General features: G+C 31.6%; 1 protein-coding gene across 10 annotated transcripts in view; it reads right to left on the bottom strand.

Annotated features, from left to right (window-relative positions):
- Positions 1 to 17,650, bottom strand: part of LOC108002966 (zwei Ig domain protein zig-8-like) — a 257,216-nt gene extending 239,566 nt beyond the window's left edge. For 5 of the 10 annotated variants that reach the window (XM_062081278.1, XM_062081422.1, XM_062081052.1 and 2 more), the window contains exon 1: positions 3,679 to 4,417. The gene's annotated coding sequence lies outside the window, so the exon portion shown is untranslated. Of the gene's footprint in view, positions 1 to 3,678; positions 4,420 to 17,313 lie in introns of those variants that run through there. The other 5 variants (XM_062081316.1, XM_062081212.1, XM_062081662.1 and 2 more) reach the window with 3 other exon arrangements.
- Positions 17,651 to 17,941: the final 291 nt, after the last annotated feature.

The raw sequence follows: 17,941 nt of genomic DNA, 5'->3' as shown, positions 1-17,941 counted from the left end.
CGATATTTGGAATATACTTTCCATTATTCCATATTATTTCACTAAAAATATCCTGATAATTTTAGAAGAATTAAAGTTCGAGAAAATAAATCGACGGATGTGTCACAAAGTTCCCAGTTCGACCAATCAACACTCGCAGATGTACAAACAGTCCAAAATTTAACCATGTTCGCGGCCATGGTTGTCGTAACGATTCTCTCGCGGAGTTGGCCGGGAAACTTGAGTTGAGCTCGACTTTCCAAAGTTCGTCGTACGTCCCCCGAAATCGTCGCAAGAGTTCGTCGTCCTCTGCTGCATCCTCTTGACGTTTCCGCTTGGACGGTTAAAGCTTTCTTCCCGTTTCCTCTCATATCCGTTATTCGAGCATCGTGTTTCCGCGATGTCACGATAGAACGTGAACCAGCTCACGGAGGGGGGCACACTATGCGCTCTTCGTCTTTTCATATAAACCTATCGACACCGAATTTCGAGTTCCCGGATGTTCCGCTACAAATACCGGGTTGAACTTGAGGTTTCACAATGATTGATTCGGATTAGCGATGCTTTGGATCGAGATCGGGACGACTGTCGTCGAGTTGTCTCTTGGAAATTTGGAGTGTTAAATTTGGAGTGATCGATTGCGGGATTAACGAACGAACAATTGGGAGAAGACAGTTTAAGAGATTTGGAAAGGGAGGATTTTGGTGATTGCGGGATTTCGAAGTGATTGTGAAATAATTCGAAATAAGATTGAGCTCGATTTGTACAATAAACAGTTAATAAGATTATCTTTATCACGTTTCCCGAGAATCTGCAACGAGCACTTATCATAATGGACCGTAACCTATTTACGAATTGCGTTTGCAGGAAATTCGTGTCCGGTTTGTCGATACTATTTTAAGACCACGAGACATTAACCAGTGATAATATTCTTGAATGTTTTATGTCATTTAATGAATGGCGATTCGAAGCGTTTCGTTCGTATATGCACAGTTCGTTGCGAATTGAGAATAAATCACTGAGAATAATCTCTTGCTCAGAAAAATCAACTTTGAATTTCTTCAAACTTGAAGGTATTTTTTATAATAATAATAATTGAAAAACAAATTTTCAATTAAGAAATAAACGTTATTTCTAACTGTGATAATGAAATAATCAATTTTTCAATTCATTTGTCTAATACAATAACAAAATAAAAGCTAGAAAGAGGTTACTTATTGATTGATTTATACAATTTTTATTCATTAATTGAAAAATTTGTGAAATGAAAGATTTCGTGAAAGCATTTTTAAAAAAATATTAATTTCTAATAATTGGACACTTCATTGAAAAAGAAATGAATTTGTATCGACTTTGCAATGAGAAGGTTGCTTGAACAAGCCTCGTGCTTGTTACATACCGACACACTATTTGCATACGTATCGTGTATAGAATATCGTTTAAATTAAACAAAATACTGCTTGTTTCGAAAACACACAATATTCCGCGCGATATTTAATAATTTAACAATAATTCAATGTGAATATTTATTTATTAAAAGAATTCTTAATAAAAATTATAAAAATTATTCTTTTCTTTTTTTTTCTTTTTGTTAATTGTCAAAACGTTAAAATATTAAGATAAAAATGAAATATATAGTTTTAATAATTGAAGATTAAAAATAGATTTACGATTAGTTTAATATCTTTTTGGAAAATGTTATAATTTTGCTTCATCTGGTCTTTGCCGATCAATTATTAAAGCTACTACTTCCTGTTTCCGTTAAATACGCCTACGGCTAAACCACGATTGGGAAATTGTTTAACTTACCAATTAATCGATCACGAGTTACTTGTGACAAGAATATTTATGTTTTATGTATCTCGTAATATCAAGTTTGATAATATTAAACTCGAATTTAATATTAATTCGAATTCGATATGAAGTTCAGTATCGTTTGTGTTTAAAATTATTGTTGGAAATATAAAATATCTTTGAAACAATTATAATTAATAACCAAATAATATACGAAAGCAAGATGATTTCTCATAAAAAAAATAGGACAAAAAAATAAAGAAAGAAAGAAAAAATAGGAAAAAGTAAAAAAGCTTATTTTTGGAAAAAATTAAATTTAAAAATTCACCACATATATAATTACGGATAACATATGGTCCAACGAGCGACGTATAATAGCTATTGTGTTTATAAACAATGCTTTGCGATTTCTTCTGGTATATTATTTATACGGGCCATGTTTTTATTGATTTATCACAGCATGACATGTATGAATTGGAAATACATTGATACGATCTGAGCTTTAGAAGTTTGTCCATGGAAATTTATCTGCTATTGTTTGTTATTACGAAGAGTATTAAATTAAAATTAATATGAATTTCAATTAATGTGAAATAATAGTAAATTTCGAAATTTCGAAAATAAGAACATTCATCAAAAATACATTATCTATATCATCAATAAGAATCGATAATATCGAAATAAATTATTCTTATTTATTATTTATTTCTATTATACTATTATTATATGTTTGCAATATTCGAATTCTTTGAAAATTAAATTTCAAAGAAGAAATTTATTTTCCTTTGCTTCTTGCTTATTTTTTTTTCATGAAGAGACATTCTTTAATTATAATGAAAATTTCTCAAAGAAAAAATAAATAATAGAAAAATAATAATAGTAAATAATAAATAGAATATATTATATCCACATGTAAAAATGAAATAAGCGAATGAAAGATATATCAATAATTTAACAACGATTTGCTACAAAGGAAAAAAAAATCCTTTTCCTTCCTTACGCGATATTTCTTTAATTCATGAAGTTTCTCGTTTTTCCATTCATCGGTTCTTGGATAACAAATAATCAGCGAAAAGAAAAAAAAAGGCGCATTCGATATCCCGTTTTCTAGACAAATATCGATAATTTCTCTATCGAACCGGGGATCGTACATTCGATAACGTTGCCGAGCTATTAAAGCCTTCTTAGGATTTCTCGAGGATTGGTATTCCCTTTCGAATTGGAACAAATAACAGTTTCATGGAAACGCGGATCGAGGAACGACGAGGCCTTTGCGATAATTGGAAATGTAAATAAGCTGGAAAACCTTCGCTGGCTACGTCTTAATTTGAATTTTAAAGTTTAGAGAAACGGTTTCAAGCGTTGCGTTATTGAGAAAAGTCGTAAGCGATACGCCTCTTCTTGGAGGCTGCCTTCCAAATTATGTTTACCATACCCTTGCATAACTGTGTTTCCACGATTTCTCAAATGAGCCACCATTCTTTCATGTCCTAATATATGACAACGTTGTAAGATAAAATAGATTAAATAAAAGTGAAAATGATGTTTGAAATTATATTAATCTTAGCATATTCGTTTTTTAAAAATATTTCATATGGAATATGCTATATTATTTATGTTTACATATAAAAATAAGTTAGGATATATTATTTTTATATGCAATAAATATGACAAAGAAGTTATTAATTTTCTTAATAAAAAGATAAAATGAATCAGTGAAAGTTTTTTTAATAAAGAATTTTTTATACGATGTGATTACTAATAGAATCGAAGAAAAGTGCAATGCATATTTAAAACGAAAATATCCCCTATGAATTTCCACACGAGAAAAGATCAGAATCTATGCAAATAGCGATTATAATATGGCAAAACATTCCATTCAGTCTGCAAAAAATATGTGTTTACCTTTGATAAATAGTCTCAAGATACGAAAACAGCCGATCTAATGCCTCGTTTCACTTGGTTCATCGCAAAGCTGTTTTCTATCCCCGTGAATGCCACGATATTCTCGATTCTCGATCTCGAGGTACGTGACCGGAAGCGTCTGTGTTAAAAGAAACTGAAGGGAAGTCCTTCAGCAAAGTCCATTATCCATCGTGTAAACTCGAGCCTCTTCTACTCGTAACCAACGGAATCGAGTCTCTTTTTTAACTTTATCTACACATTTCAACGCAACCCCGTTCAATCAACACCCACACAATCTTCTTTTATCTACTAGTCCTTTCATCCAGTCGTCTAATAATAAAAATCAACAAGAACACATCTCACAATATACTCGACTCACAAAAATCTTCCTGTCAATTTACCACACTTTTACATCACTGCCACACTCGAGTATTATCGTATGTCACTCTCGATCCAACCACGCTCTCGTATCTCGTGAAACTCGTGAGGTGACTGGAACACGATTCGATCACATGGAAACGTGGTTCGATAATTTATTCCCTTTGTATAACTCGACGTATCTGTAGGAAGCGAAAAAAAAGAAGGGAAAGAACGAAGGAAGCACGCACGATAAAACTAAAAAAATCTTTGCGAGAACGCGGAAACGTGGTCGGAAAAAGTATTTTTCGAGCCGCGAAGACACCGTGATCTCGCTCGTGAGGCGCAGCGCACTTCGCAAGGGGCGCGGCGTAACTGAGCTCTACGAATCAACCCCCGTCCTTTCTCTCTCGCTCCGTATCCCATCTCCCTCTATCATTCTCCTTCTCCGTCCCTCGACCACGCAGACTCCCTCCCTCCCATCTCGCAGATCCTCTCTCCTCCTTCCACCCTCTCTCTCTCTCTCTCTCTCGGTCTCCTCTTTCATTCCTCTTTTCCTCTACCTCCGTTTCTGGCTGTCTCCTCTTTCTTGCCCTTCTTTTTCCACCCCCTGCGTCTCCTCGTTCTTGTTCGCCTCTTTCTTTTACCCGCTAAACGCGCCTCAATCCTCACCCCCTGTTGGTCCCAGTGCAGAAGCAACCCATTGCTCGAGCATATTTCTCCCTGACCCCCATACCAATCCCTTCTCACCTGATCCCTCAACCAATACCTCCTCCCTCTTCCTCGCCTCCAAAGGGTTTTCTTGTCCTTCTTTCCCACCGTGTCATTTGCATCCTCTCCTCGACACGTTTATATATAGGTAAGTGTACGTATGCAACGATACCTTCCCCTCCTCCCCATTCCCTATGCCGTTTATCCTGTACGCGCCCTTTGTTTTTCGCCACTTCTTTCGTTTGCTATTTTGCTTCTATCGAGGCTACTTCTTCTCCCCCACGAGAGCATTCGTGAGTTTCGAGTGCATAGCTCTCGAGATGCGGTGCTTTTTATCGCGATTCATTGCTTTCGTTCCCTCCGATTTTTTCCGTGTTTCGGTGCCTGAAACCCAGAAATCTGCCACTTCAAATAGAAGGAATGGATAAGTAAAAGCTTTTGTTTCAACGAGCTCTATCTTCGAATCGCTAACGCTCGCCACGATCCTTCCATCGTAATTATTGTTTTAAGGTAATTAGTATTGTCTGTCTTTCGCGTGTTGTTCAATTCCATTGCTCCTGGGTCGAGTAAATATTTGTTACTGTCTGTTATTTTCTACTAATGTCGTCGATCCTTTGTCTCGATCCTTGTCGCCGAATCCAATTTTACGTTAGATAAAATTTCATAGCAAAGGTTTACAGACAGAGGTGTTTCAAAGAATGAAAAATACGTACTCGGAATACGTTTGCATTTCGTGGGGCTCGAGCTTAACGTGATTTAGGATTCGAGAAATATTTCGTCGTTATTTGACATTTGTATTTTTGTCGATGAATTTCATCATTTACAAATGATGATAATAATTCAACTTTTGCAATGTAACTTGATAAGTTAATCAATCCTTAAACTAATTTCTTCGAACAGCTTGTCTGCACTTCTCAACTGATTCGAATAAAAAAACTAATATATCAAGTGTCATCGGATACTTTCAAAGCATTTTTCGCAGAGATTATCAATTCGAGCATTCTCGAAACTTTGAGAGACGTTAACTCATCAAAGTTGGTAATTGCCCTATATCTTTGTAGAAAATTTCAGGAACAGATCAGAGTTGAAGTCCGCTTCAAACTACTTTCACTTTTATTCTTTTATTTTTCATTATACATATATTATATCTCCATTATTTTTCACTGATATTTCTTATATTAAATTTTATTATATCTTTATACTTTATTTTCATTATTAATTATCGTCTACAGATAAATAAATCTGTGTAGAGATACTTTTCAAACTCTCTCTCTCATTATTATTACTTTTTTTTTTTACTCTCAGCAATCTCGTTTCAACTTTATCAAATATTTCCTCGACGTTTTAAGTTTTCAAAGAATCTACAAAAATTTGTTTGCTTCTTAATATCTCTAGAATATTATTTAGCAAGTTATACCATTTTTTAAAAATACGCTAACTTTGAGAGGATAACACAGCGTATAATATCAAGATACAAGATAGAATATAAATTCAACTATCCTCTTCACTATTTTACGAGTGTCAATGACACTAATTCGATAAATCACCGTAATTAAATCAAATATATTTAAACAATCGATATTTCGCATCTCGTAAAATGTTGTATCTCCCGTAATAAAAAAAAAAGAAAAATATACAATCTAAAATTTCCATTAAAACAATAGATTCGAAACGTAACACACACACGAACACGCACAAGAGATAAAAGGGAATATCAAAAAGTTCAGCGATAGCGTGTGTTTTGTTTCCGGTACGGAACAACGAGCATCAACGTTCTAGAACGGTGCTTACCACCGATTTCAATAAAAGCTAACAGTTCGTGGCATTTTGTTTGATTCGGGGGCGGCACGATCAAAGGGACGATTCGGTTAAGCGTCCGATGATTGATCGACCGGTAATGCCGGATGGGATTGAAAAAAACTTAATCTGTCGAGCCGTCTGCCGAGTCCGGGAATTAATATCACGAGAACCAGATTAGCCTCGGCCATGGAACGCTCGGTTGCACTTCGATTTACCATCCAATGATCGAGTGCCGCTTAAATCACTGCCGATTACGGCTGTGCCTCGATGCTACTCCTGTTACGACTAAAGTGCGCGGCGTAACGCGTTACACAACGATTATAGCCCCGACAGGTTGTAATGGCGAGGCTTGATTAAGGGTTCAATCACGTCCTATTTTCATTACACTCGATTCTACGTTCGAATATTATTCGATCATCTTTAGAGTTATCGACGTTCGTGTTCTGCCGCGATAACGATTAGATTTTCGTTGCGGATGTTTCGTTGCGCACAATTTGCGATACACGAAGGGAACGAGGATGTATCGTGATTCGAAATATTTTTCTTTTTCTTTTACGGATGAATTTTGTCGACGTATAAATATGTAACTGTTTCATTATTAGACAGAAGGGATTGAAGGATATGCCGGATAACATATGAATGAAATATTCGAGAGTAAAAATGAAGAAATACGTGAAATCTGATATTTCCTACCCATTAATGGTACGTATTATTTAATCAACGTGAAAAATATATTTTCAGGAAATTAATATTTTCCCATAATCCTTAATATCGGCATACAATAAAGCAATAATCAATATCACAAACAATTAATAAAAAAGGAACTACTTTTTGATTTAATTTCAATCATTAATAATCTCAATTCGTATCCCCTAATTGCAATTCACAATTTAATTTCTAAATTTTTATTTAATCCTTTCAATTCCTTACAATTCAGAAATTAACTTCTTAAAAGATATATATTCCATATATTCTATATTCTCTGAAAAGATATATATTCCACACGCACGATCGTAATAGTTCTTGATAAATTTTGGAGTGTAGTTCACGAGCAATTGTTGACAAACAAATATTTATCGATCAATAAGAGATACGCCTCCGAGATAAAATCCACGTAACCACGAAAACGCAAAATTTCTTCGATGCTTGTTTTGCGCTCGAACGTCAGAGAGGAATCTGGTGTCTAACGTCTGGCCGAGAAGCAAATACCCTGGTCCCACAGCAGGCTGAAGGTACAGAGAGGTTGGTAAAATTTCAAATTTCGTCACGCCGCAATAGGTACGCCTATATAAATATTTTATGCGGTCGAACGACAAGGGAGATTGGTACGCGCGCACCATCGAGGGTTCGCCTCATAAATTTCATATTTCTGTGTCATCCCTTTTCATCGAACAGGGCTGAGGGAGTGCACATCGATGCTTGTGTGCAACGTACGACGGGGCGGTGAATATACTTCCCCAAAAAATGATATACATCTTGCGTGGAATTCGATCGGCGTTTGTTTTATTGTTGGATTGATGATCTGAAAAACCGTGACCGGTTTTTTCACCTATTTCTTTTACCCACTTTTTCCTTTTTTTTTTTTTTTTTTATTATGAAGATATGATACCAAGTATATGGAAAGTTATTCAATTTTTTCCTTTAGCAGGGAATATTTATGATGACATGATAATCCGTAGTCGATTATTGTGTAATTCTTGTGGATGACGATGAAATTTATTGAGAATTTTTGATATAGAGTCGGTAAATAAGCGAAGAGTGTTTGAGTGAAATTAGTAACACGATCAAATTTGATATGAATTTATAAATCTGAATTACTTCCGATACTTCAATTTCCGAGTTTAATACGAAAAGTTTTGAAAATTTACTTCTGAATTCTTTACTTTGATATATATTCTACGAATCGAATCTTTTATAATAAATCAAGTTACGAGAATTCAAAAATCATTACTACTTTACGTTAAATTTTACATAATATTTTTTTATGTATAAAGAAAAGTTTAAATTTGACAAATATATTGCAATTGTATTCAGCATACCAAAAATATCTGTTACAGTTATATTATTCATATTTAAAAATCTCGTTCCATTTGCAAAATTTCAGACATTTTTTTTGAATTTTTTCGAGGATGTTGACAACTCTGTCCCGGAGTCATCGATTTAACGGTAGGAAATATTTAAGCTTTTGGAATATGACGTGACATAAGAGTCCTTGTAATGTCGACAAGCTGTCAATAGACAGATATTTCTTGCCGTGTTGCAAGTGGCATGTTCCTACATGTCAAACTGTCGCCATTAGAGAACTGCGGCCACATATGCATCTCGTGACATGAACTAACCAATGCACCATTTACATAAACATTCTTTAAAATCATATTATATTATCTAAATTTCACAAATATAAAATGTATCACTGTCACGTAATTATAATATATATTATCCCAAAATTATCTTCGTGTGATGCCAATTAAAATTTTTGACTAAATCAAAACACTAAATATTTCTCATAATATAAATATTATAATATATCTAATGAATATCGAAAAATTTTATTGAATATTAAATCCTGGATAAACCTTCATACTGTTTATCTAAAAATAAAATAAAATTGCTCTCAAATGGACTTTACATTAATGTACATTTTAATATTCATAATTCAGATAGAATCAAATGTTTATCGTTACATCTCTAATTCCTGCGAATTTGAAGAGAGAAGAAATGAATCTGAATTAAATAAAATATCGATTTCAAATTTCATTCAACAGAGTTGAAGCCTTAAATTCTGTTTCTAAAAATTGAAAGATAAATGGTAAAATGGAGATTATTGTACTTGGAAATATAATATTATAATGACATAATATCTCATCATTTGAAAAATTATTACTTTTGTATAAGTTAATAATATAGAGGAAAGAATGTATTCGAATCAATTAATAGAGATGATAAATGAAAGTTTCGTGTTTTAAAACTGCGCTTTATTTTTCTCGTCTCAGGTGTAGAAGAAGTAAATCATTCTCTTTGTAGAGCAGGAAGACTACTCCTTTAAGGTACGGTTTCAAAAGTAAGTAGGGAAAGTCAAGGAAGAAAGAACGAGCGAGTAAATGATCTACTTTCTGACGATACCTCAGGAACACACTTCTTTAACCATAATAAGAAGATACACAATGGCCAAGGAATTTCTTGTCTAACCAGGGATATTTATAAATCGAAGAAAGGGCTTCGTCAAATGGAAGTTTATCTTTTCATATGTTTCATGACTTCCCTCTTTGGAAGTTTATATATATAATAATAACAATCGTAATGTTCTTTTCTTTTTTCTTTACAAATATCGTTCCACTTTTTCAAGAATAATATTCCATCGCGTAATATTGTATTAAGATAAATAATTGGAAATTCGATATTAAAATGATCGGAAGAAGGATCATTTTCTAATTGTGACAAGATACGTATATCAAGATATATTTTATTTTTAACTCAATATACTTCTCCCAAAAATTTCCAAATATTTTTGCAGTCAAAATAGAATATCCTACTACATTAAAAAAAGAAAACCATAATTTCAAATATATATTAAGTTCAACAATTTCTCATTCTTCAAAAAACTTCTCAAATCTGCTACATACATATATATACACTTTAATCCAACTACATAAATCCAATTCAATATCAATAATTAAAATTTCCTCCACTATTCATTAAATCTTGAACGTCGACATAGCAGAATTATCATTCAACTTCGAACAAGACAGCAAGTCATACGAATCATAGAAACTGAAGTAGATGCGGTCGAGGGAGGCTGGTCGGTTCGCCTCAAATTTCCGACATTACACCTACCTTAATGTCGTTCCTGTGCGGATATTGGAAGTAACGGGTATATAGGTTGGTTGGTACCACGACACGACCGATGCACCCGATATAATCGTATCTGTCGCTTGTCCGTGAATCTGCCACACGGATACGTGTGCGTACGTGAGGATGTAGAAATGTAAATGGCTGAGAATGAGAGCAAGAGGTGGAGGAAGAAATAAGGCGGCGGGAATGATATTACTGGACTAGGAAAAATTGGGTTTCCCTCGCAGATTAAAATGTAACCTTCACACGACGAGATGGAAATAGAAATGAAATTGCTACTTCGTTTTACAACGATATTTTCCTCATTGCTGAATGATGTGTATTGCGCTCGCTTTATTCATTAAGGGATTTCCAGGCGTGTGGGAATGAGGTTAGGTGTAAGTGAAAGTGCCGGGGAATTTATGCGTCGATACTATTATAGGCGGTTTAATTGGAATTATACGTATACATCAAACTGATTTATACCGGGCGAATTATGAATTTATTCTTGCATTTCGATCGTATAAATAGATAGATTTGATAGACGTGTTTTTTCTGATGATTTTATTGTACGCGTTGAATTTACATTTTGAATATGATATAATTTAATATAAAGGAACGTATGGATTTTGATGAAAATTTATAGGATTTATTTTTTTTTTTTTTTTTGAAACAATCAAAAAAGTTTGTTGTTCGGTCATATTTTTTTATTTTAAGGGGAAGCATTTCTCTTGGCATAGGCGCGTTTAAATCATAAACGATAGAAAGTATATAAAAAATTTCTTAATTAAAAGTTTTTAACGATCTATAAATCTTTAGGAACAATTTTTTCGAAATATTATTTTTCCATGAAAATTAAATTTTGTGAAAAATTTTTCTTTATAAATTTTTTCTACATTTTCATACTACAAAAATTATTGAATTTTTCACTGAATATTTTAAATATCTTTTACATTTCCAATTTTATCAAATTATTGATGTATGAAAATATTTAAATTTTTATATCATATATGGATAATATTACAAGAAATTGAAATAAATTGCGGAGAGGCATTCCTTTTTACGTTCATTTTTGATTAAAAAATATTACATTTGGAGAATGATATTAAAATATATTACACGTTACCTAAATGTTATCTGAAATCAATAAATGAATTGTATGGAATAAATGTACGTGAAATTTATATTTTCCCGTTCAAATATAATATAATATATAATATAAGGCAAAATAATTGTTACATAGATGTCATATGATACACGGATATCATATGATACTATAATCTTTAAAGCATTATCACAATATATGTGAAAAATATTATGATAAAAAAATATTTAAATGCAAATTAATTTCCTCACTTTGATTATATATATTTCTAAATTATTCTCCAATTAATCTCTACTTATATCCTGATTCTTGATTAATCAATATAATTATCACGTGTAATCAATTATATTAATATTTCTTAGAAGAAGATAATTTTTTTTAACTTCTAAAGAACGAGGAACAAATGTATCTCAGGAATCAATGCATCCCAATAGCTTGACTGATAATTAATTAATTACACAAAAGGCTAATACCAGCGGAATGGATTTAGAGGAATCATTATTCATTCCCAATGGATGAACCATGGAGGCTTAACGACGTTGCAGTGACAATTTTCTCCTTCCCCCGCCAATACCATCGAGGAACGATGCTCTTAAGGGACGTTGTTCACCGACGTTTAACAAATGCTTCCCCCTTTTTTCCTTTACTTTCCTGCGAGCACGTCCAACAGCCGTTTCCTCAAAGTTTCGTCGTTAAGCAGAGATTTACAAGTCGCGGTTAAAATCAATTAAGCAAGTGCCTACGATTTAATTCCTCGCCTTTGTTCGTCACAAATTTGTTTTAAACTGAAATCTTCCGCGTAACACTTTTATCGAGTTGCACGTAATCTATTGTACAATAGAGAATTTATTATGAAATTTACGAACACTATTGGTAGAAGATTTTGTTTCGATTTTAGAGTTTAATCGAGTTTAATAGAAGAAATTAAAAAAATAACGTGATTCGTAAATGAATTAGAATTGGAGATGGAGAAAAACAAAATTTTATCATTTATCATTAATCGAATAATTTAAGAAGATTTCGGAATGTTGTTGAGGAAATTATGAGCATGGTTTGTTAAACCATGATCAATGAAAAAAATTTTATCTTACAGTGAATCGATCACATTGGTTATTTTTGCAAAAATAATCAAAAAGCTAGTTCGATGATATTGATACATATGTTTATTTCGATAAATTTAATTATTTTTCAAAAAACTATTGTATTATTAAATGGATCGATTGATTTTATGTTATCTCATATAATTTATGAATTTTAACTTTTTTCTTTCTATATATTATATGAAATCATGATTGTCACTTTAAAAAAGTTCTTTTTTTTCAGTTTTTCTCATAAAATTGACGAATTCTATGATCAAAAGTTTTCTGGATTCTTCTCCTAAATATATCTTCTCCCTGAAGACAGCATATCGCGACGTCTGATTAATGACCGTGCTTTTCTACTTTTTGCCATTTCACCGAACAATTTTCCTTCTGATGGGTTATAAAAATCATGTTCACACTACTCAGTTTTCTCCGGATAAATCATTTGTCGTTATTAAGTAGAATAAAAACGTTCATTTATCTCAATTTTAGATAATCAAATAAAGCCTATTATATAATATTTTTATATTGTTATAATAAAACGAAATTGAATGACGAATTAATAGCGAAATTCCAATTATTATAACTCCTATTATAGCTTCTATCCTTTCTAACAACAATATATGCAACAATATTGAAATATTGCCAAATGAAAACTCATTTTGATTAAATTTTTAAGGAATATCATCCCTAATATTGAAATATTTCCAGAGAATTTATTCTAACTGAATCCTCTTTAAGTAAAAACATACTAACACGCTAAAATTATTAAAATAATATCGTTAACCAAATCTCAACATAAATTTTGGTTTTGCAAAATTATAAATGCACTGCAGAAAATTTTTCAAAATACAATTGAAAAATTAATTATCCTCACAAAGTCTTCGATTGTTAACTTCTTTTGTTCAAAAACTTTGATGAAACGAAACTTTACCAACTCAAAAATTTCAATTCGTCCTATGAGATTCGAATATACCGAGGCTCGCCTGTGTTAAGATAATTAACTATTTAAAATTTAATAGGTAGAACTGATATATAAAACCGCTTTTATTTATCCCATTTTTTTCAAACGGTCGAGAGGACTAATAACTAAAGGTTTAATGACTTTTATACATAAAACATAGAAATTAAGGATCGTAAAATTTTTAACAGAGGAAAGTTAAAAAGCTATACGATAGAGAAGATAGTATGGACTGTTACAATTTTGAGTTACGTACAATAATGACATTAATAAAAATTTTTGCGAGCTACATGATGTAACGTTACAACATTCGAAACAACAGTCGTTCATTTTCGTTAAAGTCTTGCTGCACAGTAAATGTCTGTAGTTAACGTTGCAATGAAAAGTTTGTGTAAGCTTCTCTGTCCCACAGAGATTTACAACGGTTTATTTTACGGTTTACAGGAAACTAAAAACTGTAAGCTAGTTAGAAGAACTTTAGCGTCGGAAAAAAAGTATGTATAATCTTGATAGCGACGTGATCAATTGTGCGATAATTTTATTAAAAAAAAAAAAAGAAAAAAAACATTCAATCACTATGTCAGATACCAGGAACAAAATTAACATTGTATCTACCGATGAAACAAAAAAAATTATATTGAAAAAATTACTATACTTCACGCATAATTTTACTTGAAATTTATACTCTTCGTTATCTCGAGACTTTTTAAATAAAAAATGAAAATTGATATTCCGTATCACAACCATGTTATAATACAAATATATTAGTGTCATCGAAATTTCACCTGGAATAATGAATATAAAGTAGCAAAGAGAGTTTTATGCAGTCCGAAATTAGGTATGTGCACTTAGCGTTAATGTGTCCCTCTACTCCATCAGTATTATACGCGTAAATTTGTCGCTACGGTTTTAAGGTTCCAAAATAAAGTACTGTGAAATGGTTCCGTACATTAATGTATGTGGTATGAAGATTTATACAGCTTCGAGGCAGATTTATGTTGTAAAGCTTATTTGCATAAACGCATATGAACAAAGGATTCCAATCGGTGCGCAATTATATATATTTTTTTAAATCGAGTTTCGCGATAAAAAGATATTTTTATACAAATTGAAAGCCAAGATGAAAGGATATTCCGATGTTAATGGAATGGTTGAAAATTAAAGGCGTTGGGAATAAAGTAAAATATAATAAGAGGAAAAAAAATGTGGAAAGGAGAAATGAGAAACGGCGTTAAATGTCTACATCAGCAATTCGTGACCTAGGGCAGAACAATCGAGTTAATAAATAACTTGGAACAGTATTGCAATCAGCAGAAGTCGTCTGAAAGGACGTGTCGATGAGTTAAATCGAATCACCATCTGTTACGAAAGAGGACAGAGGAAGAGATGAGAGAAAAATGAAGCTTCCGGGCGTGTATACGTCTTCGATCAAGACCATTGCGATGAATACTCATCGATCAAGATATAATTCTATTAATATTATAATAATAGTTATATCGTAATACAAATGGAGATAAAATTACAATTGTTTCTAAACTTTTTTTTATATTGTCTATTATAATTACGACTATTATCTTTTTCTTGTATATATTTCGGATAAATGGAAATAATTAATGCATGGCTCATAAAAGGAAAAAATAGCGAAAATCTTTGTTTTTTACGAAATGAAGAGAAAAGATTGATAAAATTCGAAGATATTTATTTCTTAGATGATATAGATGACACTTAGAAATATAACAAATATTATGAAATATCAGACGACGTGAAATTAATATCAAGATTAATCCTATCTTGAAGAAATGAACGATATGAAATGAATCAGAGACATTGTATTTCTTGTTCTGTGCAAAACAAAACTTTTAAAATAATTTTTTGAGAAAGTTCTTTAATTAACCTTTCTAGAAAGTTTTAAGATTTACAAAAATAAAATCTTTGCTTTAGTTAATATTTACATAAATTGAGGTGAAGATATATTTTACAAGAAAAAAATGGACTTGATATAAAGTTGATATAAAGTTTCGTCTTGTATAAAGAAGGCAATCATTTGGCACTAGCGTGCAACAGCACTTTCACAGATTGCTTTGTTAGAATGGCCAAGCCAAACGTTAGAAGAAATTTCAGTAAAAATCGCATCGGATAACACGAATTTTTCAAGCGGAAAGAAAATTTCTGTTTTTCATTGTACCTCATTTCGAATATTTCTTGATTCTCATTATTTGTTTTAAAATAATTATGAAAAGAACAATGTTTAATTCAGATTTCTATTCATTTAGAAAGAAAAATAAAATTAAAAATATTTTTGAAAATGAAATTTTCTAATAAATTTAAAATTTAGAAAGGTATATTGTAAGATTTCATTGCAAATTATGGTTAATATCAAACAATGAAATAGGATTCAAGGAAAAAATAAGGTATAATGAAAAAAGACGATTCAAACAAGAGTTTTTACTTTCCCTTTACATTCTATTCTCTTACATCCGCGTATTTTTATTATTATTATCCGCGTATTATTATTTTTCTTTCAATATATGAAAATATTGATCGATTTCATCATGTATGACTTAATATTCTTTAGATGAATTTAATTTTTGACGTCGACCATTAGTTTTCAACTTTCAACTTTCTTTCTTATCTTAATTATAATTACTTTTATGAGAAAATAATGCAAATCTTTTTACGATATCACAATATTTTTCTTTTCGTGAATGAGAAAGATTATTGTTGAATATAAATTTTGTTTTAACTAAAAACTTGTAAATTATATCTTCGAGAATTATTTCAGTATAACCGAGTATGCCATTTATTACAAGAGATTCATCGAAAATAAATCAAGAATAACTGCAACGAAAGTACTTCCTTAATGTGAGAAAGGTAGAAATTTTTTAATATATCTTGGCATCGTAAATTTCCACTTTCTTTGTTGTTAGGAGCTAAGATAAGTGAGAGATAACTATGATTAATTGCAGTTTCCCGATGGTTGAAATTACATTTAGTTTATTTTATCCTTAACACCAGAAATTTTTATTAATTACGACAATTAACTTCTGAAGAGGCAATTTCGTTCCATACAGAAATAATAATAATTACAAAGAGAAATAACAAAGAGAGAAAAAAACTAAAGTAGAAGTTAATTTTAAAAATTGATTAAAATTACAAGCTAAAATATTAACAAAGCTAAAATTTAAAATTATAAACTGCGATATTTTGAATTACATAGAAAAAAACTTCAACGAGTTTAATGATTTTAAAATATATTGTATTAAATATAAATAAAATCAATTTTTCCCTATATATTTATCCGCTACGTGATCTTAATTTTCGAGATATTAGATCAATAATCGAATAAAAAATTTTTATTTTATAACTTTTAAAATAACTTTTAGAGTTTTAAAAATGCATTGTAGGTATTGTCTTAAGTGTTTGCCAAATTTTCTGAAGTGTTGATATCTCATTACCATAGAACTACGAACAGCGAAAGTATGTGTTTTGATAAGCAATGTCTCGTAAACGTCTACCCGGCATAACAATTACGCCCCAAGTTATATATGCATGGCGCGAACGCCAGCTTCTCCGTATAACTGCATCGGCGCGTTGCCAAGCTGACATAAAGCGGATTAATCCATTCGCTAATGTCGCATCAACGAAGTCTTCTTGAAACTCCTACCACGCGCGATATAGTCACGCCGAAACAGGACGAGGCAATTACTTTTCCTCGTGAAAATGTTTTCGCCGTTCGTAATGTTATAAGCTCGTAAGAAACAAACAGAAACTGAATAGTCTTTACTTACATATTGTTGTGACTTGAATTAATAGTTTCCGTAACTGATGCAAATATATATTCCTCGCTTCGTTTTCGTGTTTCACTTTATCATTGGTATTCACATTTCAATGTAAAAGCGGCCATGTTTGAAATTATAACGTTGCGTCGCGTCACGTAAATAATTTCATGAAAAATACGATCGAATTAATCACAATATCATATTTAGAATGATAAAAAGTATTCTAACATCACACACGCGACTTCAGAAAACAAAAATAACACACGAAAATACTTTATTACGCGATAATTTTATATTTTATTACGGACGAAACGATATGTGACTCGACACTTCGCTCCCGCGTAGTTACTGTTCCCGCCACCGAAGGCGCCCGAACATTCACGAAAGGATCCGAAGGAGCTTCGGATACGAACGCCTTATAGCAATGACATCTATCGGCGCGAATTTTCTTTACTTTCAAATTACTGTTAGCCACATTTACTTTTACCAATACACTAATTTAAATTTCTCTAATTTAAAATATAAATATGTAAATATATTTTACTCTTCTAATATGAATAAAAAACTTTTATTTCATATGTTAATATATGTTGTGTAAAATTTTATTAAATATATTTTGAACTTTAATTAATTTAAA

The sequence above is a fragment of the Apis cerana genome, linkage group LG1 (assembly GCF_029169275.1).
Source record: "Apis cerana isolate GH-2021 linkage group LG1, AcerK_1.0, whole genome shotgun sequence".
Lineage (NCBI taxonomy): Eukaryota > Metazoa > Arthropoda > Insecta > Hymenoptera > Apidae > Apis > Apis cerana.
This window is presented reverse-complemented; position numbering and strand designations above follow the sequence as displayed.